This window comes from Pongo abelii, chromosome 18 (genome assembly GCF_028885655.2).
Source record: "Pongo abelii isolate AG06213 chromosome 18, NHGRI_mPonAbe1-v2.0_pri, whole genome shotgun sequence".
Taxonomy (NCBI): Eukaryota; Metazoa; Chordata; class Mammalia; order Primates; family Hominidae; genus Pongo; species Pongo abelii.
In genome coordinates, this window is record NC_072003.2 from 87,993,806 (window position 1) to 88,008,867 (window position 15,062).

General features: G+C 55.0%; 1 long non-coding RNA gene across 1 annotated transcript; it reads right to left on the reverse strand.

Annotated features, from left to right (window-relative positions):
• Nucleotides 1-1,819: 1,819 nt before the first annotated feature.
• Nucleotides 1,820-13,490, reverse strand: LOC112129449 (uncharacterized). Its single transcript, XR_008514748.1, has 4 exons — nt 13,077-13,490; nt 10,671-10,810; nt 9,821-9,965; nt 1,820-4,543 (listed from the first exon to the last, which is right to left on the reverse strand). It is a non-coding gene; the product is annotated as an uncharacterized LOC112129449 (long non-coding RNA).
• Between the last annotated feature and the right edge of the window lie 1,572 nt (nt 13,491-15,062).

A 15,062-nucleotide genomic window follows, 5' to 3' on the forward strand; every position in this document is an offset into this window, starting at 1 on the left:
GGCCAGGCGTGGTGGTTCATGCCTGTAATCCCAACACTTTGGGAGGCTGAGGCAGGTGGATCACGAGGTCAAGAGATCAAGACCATCCTGGCCAACATGGTGAAACCCCGTCTCTACTAAAAATACAAAAATTAGCTGGGCATGGTTATGTGCACACCTATAGTCCCAGCTACACGGGAGGCTGAGGCAGAAGAATCACTTAAACCTAGGAGGCAGAGGTTGCAGTGAACCGAGATCACGCCACTGCACTCCAGCCTGGGGACAGAGCAAAACTCCATCTCAAAAAAAAAAAAAAAAGAAAAGAAACTCTGAAGTCAGTCTGAAGCCTGGGAGGCACAAAGGTGTTTTGCAGGTTCCTGCAGCTCAGGCACCCAGCGGGGGCTCACTGGAGAGGGGAAAGAGGGTGAGTGCCTGGGAGGAGCCTTCAATCAAAACTTAGCTGTGGCTGAGTCCAACTGTGTGGTACCTCCCCAGCACAGCCCTCTGACCTGGGAACAGGCCCAGAGAACACAGAGGGAGTGAAGGTTGGTCGTCTCCCCCTGAGGTCTGCGCTCCTACCCCTGGCTCCTGATCCGAGCCCTTGCTGTCAGAGAAGACAGGAACCTCACACTTCCTGAACACGCGCAATGCCCCCTACCAAAACGCGGGAGCTGCAGGCGGGCCTTTGGTCTCCTTCTGCTCCGTGCCCATTGCCATCTTCCGGAAGACACACATCATGCCTGTTCTCTCCTTCCAGGCCAGGCCAGGGGAGAGGGTGGCCCCCACCCCAACCCCAACTCTGCTCCAACAAAAGGAGCCTCCTCCTGTGTGCACCCCCGTCCCCAACACGGCGCAGCTCTACCGCCAAACAGGCAAAGCACAGCCAGCTCTGATTGACCCAGGGAGGCCAGAGACCTTGCCCTCTGGAGCAGCTCACGTGGCCACGGATGGCGCAGTGGCCCCCACGCAGAAGGCTGCCCTTGGGCTCCTTCCTGGAGCGGCGTGGCCCAGAGGAAGTGGCCAGGTAGCAAGGCCAGGCTACAGTGAGGCTGGCGGAAAGAAGAGGACATGGGCGTGGACACCATCTCCTCCTTTCTGCTGGACTCAGAGCCCTGAGGACTCAGGCAGTCTGACAGCAACCTTGGCCCATGAAAACACGGAGCCTGAGGGGCTCCCGGGAGAGGACAGTCCAGGCTCCGAGCACAACTCAGATGAGAGGCTGCCCGGATAATGACCTTCAGAGAGCTCTGCTCATCATTACATGAAATTATGCAAATGAGACTCTTTATGTATTTATTTAAGAGTCTCTGTCGCCCAGTTGGAGTGCAGTGGTGTAATCTGGGCTCATTGCAACCTCTACCTCCCAGGTTCAAGTAATTCTCATGCCTCAGCCTCCCAAGTAGATGGGATTACAGGCGTGAGCCACCATGCCTGGCCGAGACTCTTTTAAAATGTGCATTCAGGCCAGGCACGGTGGCTCAGGCCTGTAACCCCAGCACTTTGAGAGGCCGAGGCAGGTGGATCACCTGAGGTCAGGAGTTTGAGACCAGCCTGGCCAACATGGTGAAACCCCATCTCTACTAAAAATACAAAAATTAGCTGGGTGTGGTGGTGCGTACCTATAATCCCAGCTACTTGGGAGGCTGAGGCAGGAGAATTGCTTGGACCCAGGAGGTGGAGGTTGCCGTGAGCTGAGATCATGCCACTGTACTCCAGCTTAGGCAACACAGCGAGACTCCATCTCAAAAAACAAAACAACAACAACAAAAAAACCCACCCCATTAGCAGCCGCCTGCCTCTCCCCCTCCCCAGCCCAGGCACCCCCAATCCTCCCTGCTGCCGTGGCTTTGCCTGTCGTGGCGTTCCGGAGACACAGAGGCACACGCGTGCAGCCTCTTGTGACCGGCGTCTTTCACTCTGCAGAAGGGTCTCAAGATTCGTCCCAGTGTAGCCTGTGTCAGGGTTCCGCTCCTTTTTATGGCTGAAGAATTTTCCAGGCACAGATGGACCCCATTTTGTTTTTCCATTCAGTCATCAATGAGCACCTGGTCTTGTCACATTTTTATTTCTCATTTACTTATTTATTTATTTACTCTGAGACAGGGCCTCACCCTGTCACCCTGGAGCGAGGGGGGAGTGTAGTGGTGTGATCTCAGCTCACTACCACCTTAGATTCCTGGGCTCAAGCCATCCTCCAGCCTCAGCCACCCAAGTACTTGGGACTACAGGTGTGCACCACCACACCCGGCTAATCGCTCTGTCGCCCAGGCTGGAGTGCAGAGGCGCAATCTCGGCTCACTGCAACCTCCGCCTCCCGGGTTCAAGTGATTCTCCTGCCTCAGCCTCCTGAGTAGCTGGGATTACAGGCGTGCACCACCACATGTGGGTAATTTTTGCTTTTGTTTTTGTTTTAGTAGAGACAAGTTTTCACCATGTTGGTCAGGCTGGTCTTGAACTTCTAACCTCAAGTGATCCACCTGCCTGGGCCTCCCAAATTGCTGGGATTACAGGCATGAGCCACCGCAGCAGGCCTCATTTTTTTTATTTATAGTTTTTGCAGAGATGGGGGCCTCACTGTGTTGCCCAGGCTGGTCTTGAACTGGCTTCAGGCAATCCTCCCACCTCAGCCTCCCAAAGTGCTGTGTTTACAGGTGTGAGCCATCGCCTGGCCTCATCACATTTTTTAATGTGCTCATTGGCTGCTGACAGGTGCCAGCTCTGGACTGGGTTTGGTAGAACTGAACCCCGGGCTCGAGCCCAGCTCCTTCCGCTCCTGGCTGAGCTCCTCCTTCTCAGGGCTTCATGTCATTGTTCCTGAAATGAAGGCTGAAAAAGCCCTCTGCCTCCCACAGGGACACAACCTTGTCCAGGGGCTCCACCGCTGGGAAGCCTGGGCTCGCTGATCCTCCAGATCTGTCTCCCCCAGCAACACGCTTGTCCCTGGTCACACCTGCCTGCCACAGGCCCTGTGGCTCCCAGCCCCACACTCCTGAGCCCTCTGGAAGACACACTGCGCCACACGACCTTCCGCACCCACTGGGCCCACAGGGCCCTGCTCCTCCTGACGTATGCCTCCACCTGTGGGCTGTTCCAAGCGGCGGGAATGCTCTTCCCGTACTCTTCCATGTCCAAGTCCTTCTCAGCACGGAGGAGCTGGGGCAATCTTCCTCTGAAACCCCCTCACTTAGAGGCTGTTTTAAGTTGAGCTGTGTCCCTAGCCCCAGGACCTGTGAGTGTGGAACCAGGGTCTTTGCAGAGGTGATGAAAGTTAAGATGAAGGGTCACAGCTCTGGGCCGCTGTGGCTTATGTCCTTATAAGGAGAGGGACACAGAGACACAGAGGAGGGGCTGTGTGAAAACGGACAGCGAGGAAGCCACCAGCCAGGAGCTGGAGAGGCAGGAAGGGGCCTCCCTGAGCCCTGCAGGGAGGGCAGCCCTGAGGCCCCTTGGTTTCAGATTTGTGGCCTCCAGACTGTGAGAGAGTAAATGTCTATTGTTTTAAGCCTCCTACCTCCCGGTTGGTGGTCATGTGTGACAGCAGGGGCAGAAACCCAGCCCCGGGCCTCACAGCTTTGCGCCCAGGTTCTTGCTATTTAAGTGCACACTGCACCTCTGACAGCAGCGGGGAGGCTCCTCCAAGACACAGCTGCCTGGTGGCTCTTTCTCCTACGACACAGCATGGCCAGAGGCCCACGGGACGCCACAGAGGTGATGCCAGCCGGGCTCCCTGGGCTTTTCACAGACCTGGCATCACAGGTGCCACTAAGAGGAAACATTTTGCCAAGTCCTTCAGATCGTGCTCCCAAGAGCCACGGTCGTTCTACTTTATTTTTCTCAAAGCCACGGTTTCAGGTGAGAGAAGAGTTTTCTCTGTCTCCCTCAAACCTGCCATGAAAAGTGAGTCAATTTGCCAGGCGCGGTGGATCATGCCTGTAATCCCAGCACTTTGGGAGGCCGAGGCAGGCGGATCGCAAGGTCAGGAGATCGACACCATCCTGGCTAACACACTGAAACCCCATCTCTACGAAAAATACAAAAAATTAGCTGGGCGTGGTGGCGGGCGCCTGTAGTCCCAGCTACTCAGGAGGCTGAGGCAGGAGAATGGCGTGAACCTGGGAGGCGGAGCTGGCAGTGAGCCGAGATCGCGCCACTGCACTCCAGCCTGGGTGAAAGAGCGAGACTCCATCTCAAAAAAAAAAAGAAAAGAAAAGTGAGTTAATTTCACACTCAGGAGGGACAGCATTTGTCATTGAATAAAGCTGCAGGAACTTGCCTAACTTCTGTGCAGTAACCAAAATTAACGAGTTTATACACTTTCCATTAAAAGACACTCCATGTGAACATAGAGGGGAACGTGTGCCGGTGGAGATCCGTTGCTGTTTTGTGGGATCTGGGGAGGAAGGAGTCAGCCCTGGTGGGTTCCTGCAGGGCTGCCGTCTGCAAGCTCCAGCAGGGGCTGGACGCACGCAGTGCAGAGCTGGGACAGATGCCCAGCTGAAATTCCAGCACTGTCACCTCCTCTCTCTCTGACTTGAGCCTGGGGTAGGGGGATCTTCAGTGAGGTCTGGAAAAAAATGACAGAGATGTTATTGCTTCCGTGAAAACCCCAGTGTGCCTGGGGATATCGGCACAGGCTCATCACTGGGTCACCGCCGGAGGAAGGCCTCCGTGTTTGCTGGTGGCCTCATCACAAGTATAAAATGTTTACAGCCCCAGCTAGCAGAGAGGTGGGAGCCTGGGCAGGTCATCAGGAAGCCCCGTTCAGGCTGGGGTGCTGGTTCCTGGACGAGGGTCCTGTGGCTGCTGGAACAAAAGACCCCAGAGTTAGTGACTTGAAACCACACAGCTTCATCCTCTCACAGTTCTGCAGGCCAGAAGCTAACACGGGTTTCTCAGGGCTAAACTTGAGGTGTGGGCAGGGCTGCTTCCTCCTGGAAGGGCTCCGGGGAGAATCCGTTCCTTGCTTTTCCCAGCTTCCAGAGGCCGCCTGCGTTCTTAGGCTCTCAGTCCCTCCTCCATCTTCAGAGCCAGCAGGGCAGCCTCTCCTCTCCTCTCTGACCTGCTGCCCGCCTCTTACGAGGACCTTTGTGGTTCAGGGGGACCCGCCCGGATAATCCAGGGTCATCTCCCCTCTCTTGATCCTTAACTCAGTCATATCTGCAAAGTCCCTTTTGCCAGTGGGGTCCCAAGGGAAGAGCAAGGGTCAGGTCTGGAGCACTCGGGGAGAGACTCGAACCTGGAGGTTATGGGTGAGTTCACACCAGCCCCTGCCCTTGCCCTGTATCTCCGGGACCCAGTCTCTGTCCCAACCCTCCTCCCTACTCCTTCCGCTGGTCCCGCCTCAGCCAGGCCCCTAGGAGCATTCGCGTCCTCATCTGAAGACCCGCAGCAGCAGCCTCGGCCCCACCCCCAGCCCAGCTGGGCCTCCCTGACACAGCCTTCCGCCTCCTCTCTTGAGCAGGGATAGGCAGTGAGCAGCTGGGAGCCCGGGAGAGAGGGATGAAGGACTCCCCTTCCAGGGCTGGCCCAAGACCCTCCATGCTGGCGCCAAAGGCCTGGTTGGCTTTGAGGGAGGCCCTGCAGCTTCCAGCCTCCCCGCTCCCTCCCACAGCCGCCAACCCTCCACCAGGGAACCCTTGTCTGAGCCAGGCGCCACCCCCCCCTTCCCCACGGCCCCATTCCTCCAGCCTTGTCAGGGCCCCAAGCCAGGGGCATCTCTCTCCCTCGGGCCTTATCCTCCTGCACACCTGACCTTTCCCATCCCAGGTGTTACCATAAACTTTTAGCAGAATTTTGCCTTAATTCTCAGCATTTTTGGCTTTTTCTTTTTTATAGATAGAGTTTCACTCTTGTCACCCAGGCTGGAGTGCAGTGAGGCAATCTCAGCTCACTCCAACCTCCGCCTCCAGGGTTCAAGCGATCCTCCTGCCTCAGTCTCCCAAGTAGCTGGGATTACAGGCGCGTACCACCACACTCAGCTAATTTTTTGTTTTTAGTAGAGACAGGGTTTCGCCATGTTGGCCAGGCTGGTCTTGAACTCTTGACCTCAAGTGATCTGTCTGCCTCAGCCTCCCAAAGTGCTGGGATTACAGGCATGAGCCACTGCACCCGGCCCCCATCCCAGTGTCTTACCATAAACTTTTAGTAGAATTTCCCCTTAACTCCCAGCACTTTCGGCTCCAAGTCTTAACACCTCCCCTCTGTCTTAATCTGGCTCCAGTGGCTCTTTGTCTGTCCCCTGCCCCTTCCATGCCTCCTGCCCCATCCCCACCCCCTCTGCCTACCCTCCAGCTCCTCTCCACTCCCGGCCCCTCCACAGCTCTTTGTCTCCACCTCTAAGACTGGGGCTCCTGGAAGCCACTGGTCCTCATCTTATTCTCATCCTGGTCTCCACAGAGCCCAGGATAGAGACTCTCACAGCTCAGTGGAACGTCGCCAAGCTCAGAGGGCACACAGCACAGCACCTAGCAGCACCTGCAATGGCACCTGTGCTCTCTCTCGGGAGGAGATGATGGCCCCAGCTCAGGGCCCAGAACTCACACCTGACTGTGCCCCCTTCCGGACCTAAGGAACGCCCTCTGCTGTGCTGGGGCTGCCTATGCCCAGAGCGGGGCTCACTCCCCGACCCAAAGGGTTCCCCAGAGTGTGGCCCCACCCCCAAGGCCCTGCCGCCCCCAATGAAAACCCGCCCAGCCCATGGTGAGTACCGCAGAATTCACAAGGCGCTTCCGGCAGACACTTTCTCCCAAGGGGGCCGTGCCTTCATTGCTACTCAGATCTCCCAAAAGCCACTGATGTGGTTTGGCTCTGTGTCCCCACCCAGGTCTCATGTCGAATTGTCATTCCCAAGGTTAGGGGAGGGGCCTGGTAGGAGGTGACTGGATCACGGGGGTGGATGTCCCCCTCACTATTCTCATGATAGTGAGTTCTCACGAGATCTGATGGTTTTAAAGTATGTGGCGCTTCCCCGCTCGTGCTCTCTCTCTCTCTTCTGCCGCCATGTGAGGATGTGCCTGCTTCCCCTTCACCTTCCACCATGATTGTGCGTTTCCTGAGGACTCCCAGCCATGTTTCCTACACAGCCTGTGGAACTGTGAGGCAATTAAACCTCTTTCTTCATAAATGACCCAGTCTCCAGTAGTTCTTTAGAGCAGTGTGAGCCTGGACTCACACAGTCACCCATTTCCAGGAGCTTTACCACCAGGCCAGGCAGCCGCCAGTCACTTTACACACAGCGTCTCATTTCCTAGCACCTGGGCGAAAGTGCTGTTTTCAGCCCTACTTACAGGCAAGGATGGAGAACCCAGAGGGCTCAGCCAGCCTCACCTGCTCGGGAGGGCACAGCTGGGCCACCTGTGCTGCCTTAGAGGGAGAAAAAGAGAAATGGAAACAGGCTCCACGCTGGGGGCCACTATTCTTACCTCACCTATAACCTCACAAGGACTGAGCACACCACGGGGGCTCAGAAACCAGGGCCTGGTCCCCTCACTCACATGTGATGTGGCCACTGAAAATGGCCCCTGAAAGACATCCACGTCCCTGGCCGGGCACAGTGCCTCAAGCCTGTGATCCCAGCACTTTGGGAGGCCGAGGTGGGCAGATCACGAGGTCAGGAGATCGAGACCGCCCGGCTAACACGGTGAAACCCCGTCTCTACTAAAAATACAAAAAATTAGCTGGGCATGGTGGCAGGCGCCTGTAGTCCCGGCTACTCAGGAGGCTGAGGTAGGAGAATGGTGTGAACCTAGGAGGGGGAGCTTGCAGTGAACCAAGATTGTGCCACTGCACTCCAGCCTGGGCCACAGGCAAGACTCCATCTCAAAAAAAAAAAAAAAGACATCCACGTCCCTAACCCTAACCCTGTGAACGTGACGTGACTGCATGTGGAAGAAAGGTCTTTGTAGACATGATTGAGTTAAAGATGGAGAGAAATAAGGCATCTGGACACACCCAACGTGATCATGAGTTCTCCTAAGAGGGAGGCAGAGGGAGATTGGACACAGATGGAAGAGGAGAGGCGTGGGACCACAGAGGCAGAGCAAGAGCAATGCAGCCTCAAGGCACGGGAGCCACGGATGCCTGGGGCCTGGGAACCTGGAAGAGGCAGTGGGGAGCCTCCCCTGTAGCCTGCAGCCCTGCCCATGCCTCGCTCTCCACTTCGTGTGCTACCAGACATCTGGCCTACGGAGCTGTGAGGCGATGTGTTTCTGGGTGTTTTTGTTGTCATTACTGTTGTTGTTTGAGACAGGCTCTCACTCTCTTGCCCCGGTTGGAGTGCAGTGGCGCAATTATGGCTCACTGTAGCCTCGACCTCCTGGGCTGAAGAAAGCCTCCCGCCTCAGCCTCCAGAGTAGCTGGAACTACAGGCGTGCACCATCTTTTTTTAGAGATGGGGGTATCACTATGCTGCCCAGCCAGGACTTGAACTCCTGGCTTCAAGCGATCCTCCCGCCTCAGCCTCCCAAGCGCTGGGATTGCAGGTGTAGCTACTGTGCCCAGCCAGCTTCTGTTGCTTTAAGCCGCCCATTGGTGGTCACTTGTTACAGCAGACCCAGGACAAGCCACTCAGCTGAATGAGTTTAGAGTCTGATTTTACCCTTTCTGGGCCAGGAATGCCCTGCGGGGCAGGCGGCTGCAGCTGAGCCTTCTAGGCCTCTCTCTACTAGAAATACAAAAAAGGCGGAGGTTCAAGTGAGCGGAGATCATGCCACTGCACTCCAGCTCTCCATCTCAAAAAAAAAAAAAAGAAAAGAAAAGAAAAGAAAAACCAAAGTAGCCATGGAGTAAAGGGAAATGACAAAAGAGTCTCGCTCTGTCACTCAGGCTGGAGTGCAGTGGCTCGATCTCAGCTCACTGCAACCTCTGCCTCCTGGGTTCAAGCGATTCTCCTGCCTCAGCCTCCCCAGTAGATGGGATTAGGAGTTAAAGATGTGCTGTAAGTCCTGCGTCCCCCCATGCTCCGGGGGTGTGAGTCCCGCGTCCTCCCGTTCTCTGGGGGTGTGAGTCTCGCGTCCTCCCGTTCTCTGGGGGCGTGAGTCCCGCGTCCCCCATGCTCCAGAGCTGTGAGTCCCGTGCCCTCCTGTGCTATGGTGCTGTGAGTCCCGTGTCCTCCCGTTCTCTGGGGGTGTGAGTCCCGCGTCCTCCCGTTCTCTGGGGGTGTGAGTCCCGCGTCCTCCCGTTCTCTGGGGGTGTGAGTCCCGCGTCCTCCCGTTCTCTGGGGGTGTGAGTCCCGCGTCCTCCCGTTCTCTGGGGGTGTGAGTCCCGCGTCCTCCCGTTCTCTGGGGGTGTGAGTCCCGCGTCCTCCCGTTCTCTGGGGGTGTGAGTCCCGCGTCCTCCCGTTCTCTGGGGGTGTGAGTCCCGCGTCCTCCCGTTCTCTGGGGGTGTGAGTCCCGCGTCCTCCCGTTCCCTGGGTGCGTGAGTCCCGCGTCCCCCATGCTCCAGAGCTGTGAGTCCCGCGCCCTCCCATACTATGGTGCTGTGAGTCCCGCGTCCTCCCGTTCTCTGGGGGTGTGAGTCCCGCGTCCTCCCGTTCTCTGGGGGTGTGAGTCCCGCGTCCTCCCGTTCTCTGGGGGTGTGAGTCCCGCGTCCTCCCGTTCCCTGGGGGCGTGAGTCCCGCGTCCCCCATGCTCCAGAGCTGTGAGTCCCGTGCCCTCCTGTGCTATGGTGGTGTGAGTTCCGCGTCCTCCCGTTCTCTGGGGGTGTGAATTCCACATCTTCCAGTTCTCTGGGAGTGTGAGTCCCGCGTCCCCCATGCTCCAGTGCTGTGAGTCCCGTGCCCTCCTGTGCTCTGGTGGTTCAATGTTGAGTTCGGCACTGAAACTCTCTGAGCTTCATTTCTTACCATCAGTACCCTGCTTCCCAGGGCCTTTGGGAGGAGCAAAGGAGAAAGTTGGGCCAAGGCCCTGGCAAGAGGCCAGCCCTTGACAGCTATTAGCAGGACTTTGCTCCCATCCTGAGACAATGCGACTTCTGAACCACATGGAGCGCTGTTGGCCAGAAACTCAGAATCAGATGGGTCCCCATATCTGTGTTTTAAGTCACTCCAGACTTCTCCAGGGGACAGCCCTGTGCTTCCGGGGCCTGAAGGTTGGGGGGAGGGGAGGAGAGGTGGGCTGCTGGGGACACTCACAGGCACCTTGACTCCCCTGGGCCCTTTGCTGTTCCCCGCTCCCTTTTTTTTTTTTTTTGGAGACGGAGTCTCACTCTGTCACCCAGGCTGGAGTGCAGTGGCACGATCTCGGCTCACTGCAAGCTCCGCCTCCTGGGTTCACGCCATTCTCCTGCCTCAGCCTCCTGAGTAGCCGGGACTACAGGCACCTGCCACCACGCCTGGCTAATTTTTTGTATTTTTAGTAGACACGGGTTTTCACCGTGTTAGCTAGGATGGTCTCAATCTCCTGACCTCGTGATCCACCCACCTTGGCCATCGAAAGTGCTGGAATTACAGGCATGAGCCACCGCACCCGGCCCCCTGCCTTTTCTTTCTTTCTTTCCCCTTCCTGTCTTTTTTTTATTGAGTTAAATTCATGTAACATAAAATTAACCACTCTGGGCTGGGTGCGGTGGCTCATGCCCTGTAATCCCAGCACTTTGGGAGGCCAAGGTGGGCAGATCACCTGAGGTCAGAAGTTCGAGATCAGCCAGGCCAACATGGTGAAACCCAATCTCTACTAAAAATATGAAAAATTAACCTGGCATGGTGGCAGGCGCATGTAATTCCAGCTACTCAGGAGGCTGAGGCATGAGAATCGCTTGAACTGGGAGGCAGAGGTTGCTGTGAGCCGAGGTCCCACCACTGCATTCCAGCTTCGGCCACACAGTGAGTCTCCGTCTCAAAAAAAAAAAAAAAGAAGAAGTAGAAGAAGAAAAAGAATTTTTCAGCATCCCAGAGGCCCCTGGCCTCCCAGCCACTGTCCCTCCCTTCCTGGAGGCCAGCCACCATTGTGATGAAGAGAACACCTTCTCTCCCTCAACATGCACCCCAAAACACCATCCTCTATGTTGCCTGTTTGTGATCCACACAGGATTCCACAGAATTGAGCCTGGCCACTTCTGCTCCATGTGATTGTTTGAGAGAGGCATCCATGCTGCGCATAACTGCAATTCGCCTGTCTTCACTGCTGTATAAGAGTCCAGTGATGGAATAGACTATAATTCGCCTGTCTTCACTGCTGCGTAAGAGTCCAGTGATGGAATAGACTATAATTCACCTGTCTTCACTGCTGCGTAAGAGTCCAGTGATGGAACAGACTATAATTCACCTGTCTTCACTGCTGCGTAAGAGTCCAGTGATGGAATAGACTATAATTCGCCTGTCTTCACTGCTGCGTAAGAGTCCAGTGATGGAACAGACTATAATTCGCCTGTCTTCACTGCTGCGTAAGAGTCCAGTGATGGAACAGACTATAATTCGCCTGTCTTCACTGCTGCGTAAGAGTCCAGTGATGGAACAGACTATAATTCACCTGTCTTCACTGCTGCGTAAGAGTCCAGTGATGGAATAGACTATAATTTACCTGTCTTCACTGCTGTGTAAGAGGCCAGTGATGGAATAGACTATAATTCGCCTGTCTTCACTGCTGCGTAAGAGTCCGGTGATGGAATAGACTATAATTCACCTGTCTTCACTGCTGTGTAAGAGGCCAGTGATGGAATAGACTATAATTCGCCTGTCTTCACTGCTGTATAAGAGTCCAGTGATGGGATAGACTATAATTCACCTGTCTTCACTGCTGCGTAAGAGTCCAGTGATGGAATAGACTATAATTCGCCTGTCTTCACTGCTGCGTAAGAGTCCGGTGATGGAATAGACTATAATTCACCTGTCTTCACTGCTGCGTAAGAGTCCAGTGATGGAATAGACTATAATTCGCCTGTCTTCACTGCTGCGTAAGAGTCCGGTGATGGAATAGACTATAATTCACCTGTCTTCACTGCTGCGTAAGAGTCCGGTGATGGAATAGACTATAATTCACCTGTCTTCACTGCTGTGTAAGAGGCCAGTGATGGAATAGACTATAATTCGCCTGTCTTCACTGCTGTGTAAGAGTCCAGTGATGGGATAGACTATAATTCACCTGTCTTCACTGCTGCGTAAGAGTCCGGTGATGGAATAGACTATAATTCACCTGTCTTCACTGCTGCGTAAGAGTCCAGTGATGGAATAGACTATAATTCGCCTGTCTTCACTGCTGCGTAAGAGTCCAGTGATGGAATAGACTATAATTCACCTGTCTTCACTGCTGCGTAAGAGTCCGGTGATGGAATAGACTATAATTCACCTGTCTTCACTGCTGTGTAAGAGGCCAGTGATGGAATAGACTATAATTCGCCTGTCTTCACTGCTGTATAAGAGTCCAGTGATGGGATAGACTATAATTCACCTGTCTTCACTGCTGCGTAAGAGTCCAGTGATGGAATAGACTATAATTCGCCTGTCTTCACTGCTGCGTAAGAGTCCGGTGATGGAATAGACTATAATTCACCTGTCTTCACTGCTGCGTAAGAGTCCAGTGATGGAATAGACTATAATTCGCCTGTCTTCACTGCTGCGTAAGAGTCCGGTGATGGAATAGACTATAATTCACCTGTCTTCACTGCTGCGTAAGAGTCCGGTGATGGAATAGACTATAATTCACCTGTCTTCACTGCTGTGTAAGAGGCCAGTGATGGAATAGACTATAATTCGCCTGTCTTCACTGCTGTATAAGAGTCCAGTGATGGGATAGACTATAATTCACCTGTCTTCACTGCTGCGTAAGAGTCCAGTGATGGGATAGACTATAATTCACCTGTCTTCACTGCTGCGTAAGAGTCCAGTGATGGAATAGACTATAATTTACCTGTCTTCACTGCTGCGTAAGAGTCCAGTGATGGAATAGACTATAATTCGCCTGTCTTCACTGCTGCATAAGAGTCCAGTGATGGAATAGACTATAATTCGCCTGTCTTCACTGCTGCGTAAGAGTCCAGTGATGGAATAGACTATAATTCACCTGTCTTCACTGCTGCATAAGAGTCCAGTGATGGAATAGACTATAATTCACCTGTCTTCACTGCTGCGTAAGAGTCCAGTGATGGAATAGACTATAATTTACCTGTCTTCACTGCTGCGGAAGAGTCCAGTGATGGGATAGACTGCAATACATTTTCCCATGAAGCTGTTGATGGGCTCCTGGGCTGTTTCTGGTTTGGGGGTGTCATGAATGAGGCTGGCATGAGCACATGAGTTCTGGCTGAGTGGTATTTTCAGCAGCTTGGCCAAAAGATGTGACTTTTCAGGACCTGGCTGAAGGAGGGACTCCAGGGAAAAGGGCTGATGGGCGGGAAAGCGCTGGCAGAGGGTATGGCCAAGCCACAGCTGGCAGGCTATTGTTCCCAGCACCCCAATCAACACACCTCAGCTCCCAACTGGGGCCACCTGGAACAACAGGAAAGGCTGACTCCATGAGCTGTCATGGTGTGGAAGACCCAGTTGTGCCCAGTGGATGCCAAGCTCCCTCCCTTTCTGGCCATCCCCTGCTGCTTCCCTCCCACCCCCACCTCCAGCCCCACCCCGCCTTCTCCACCAGGTGCCCTCCCGTGAATTCAGCTCCATGGACAGCTCCTAGGCTGCTGTCCTCCCTGTGGTGCTGAAATCACCCCAACAGGGAAGCCAAGGCATGGAGAAGCTAAGGAAGAGAATGGAATGAAATGCCATGGGCGGAGCTAATGAAATGGCATGGGATGGAGCTACAAAGCCATCTGTCCTGAGCCCGCCACCACGTGGAAGTGGAGACAGGGGTCCAGAGAGGGAAGTCATTTGCCCAAAGGGGTCATGAAGTGCTCGGTGGTAAAAAATGGAATCCTCTATGACGACCAAGATTTACAAAACCCTGTCTGCATGCCAGGCACCATGCTGAGTGTTTGTATGTGGACCGCCACCGTCAACCCACACAGCAAGCTCAAGAGTAGGGCCCTACGATTGTACCTGCTCAACAGAGGAGAAGCCTCATCGGTGAGCAGCAGAGCTGGGCCTGGAACCTGTGTCTTCAGCCCCACCCCGGGCCTTTCCTCCCCTTGCCCTTGGTCTCAGTGGGTCCACTGTTTCTCTAGAACCAGAAAATGACAGTCACAGCAGCGTTGACATCACCCCCAGTGTATGAGTCAGGGTTCTCTAGAGGGACAGCACTAATAGGACAGATGTATACATGGAGGGGAGTTTATTGGGAGTATTGACTCACACGATCATGAGGTGAAGTCCCACAATAGGCCGTCTGCAAGCTGAGAAGCCAGGAAGCCAGTCTGAGTCCCAAATTCCAGGCGGTGAAATGGGAGCCGAACTGACATTTATTCATTCATTCATCAGTCAATCATTCATTCACCCCAACCAGCCTGCAGAGGTCCTACGGTGCCAGGCCCTAGGGCTGCAGAAACAACAGAAAAGTCCCCAGCCTCAGGCTCAGCTGCCCCAGGAATCCTTTCCCCGGCCTCCCTGGCGTGTCTGAGACCTCGTCAAAGAGTTGGGGGCCCATGGACATCTCGAGGGAAAGGCAGGGGGCCAGATGGGGTCAGAGCCGGCACCCCTCCAGAGGCTGGAACAGGGACTGGAGTGGACTTGCTGTGTCTGCGGTGGGGGCCACGATGGAAGTGGGGGTCCCACACAGAACAGACAGGGCTTCCTGCAGGTTTCATCTGCAGTCCAGGGCCCGGGACCACCCACACCCCCCATCCCCCATCCCCCACCCCCACCCCCACCCCTCTATCCCCTTCCCCCCCCATCTCCCCTTCCCCCCCGGAACAGCGGCCGGGCTGAGTGGGAGTGCCCTCTGGTGGCCCTTTGAGGAAATAGCAAGGGCTATCCTTCCTAAAATGCTTTCAGACAGAACCGCTGGTATCGCACTCGCCCTGCCGCTGACTACATGGATACAGGCTGGACACACACGCTTCGCTGTGTGATACACGCATGTAACGGGGCCTGTGGGGAGTAACCAGCGCTGGCGGGGCCCGGGGCTATGTCCCTCGAGCGAACATAAACAAGAAAGTGAGCCCACGTTCACCCTGGTTTTCCTCGTGGGGCATCTTCCCGCATTGACGTGGAGGTC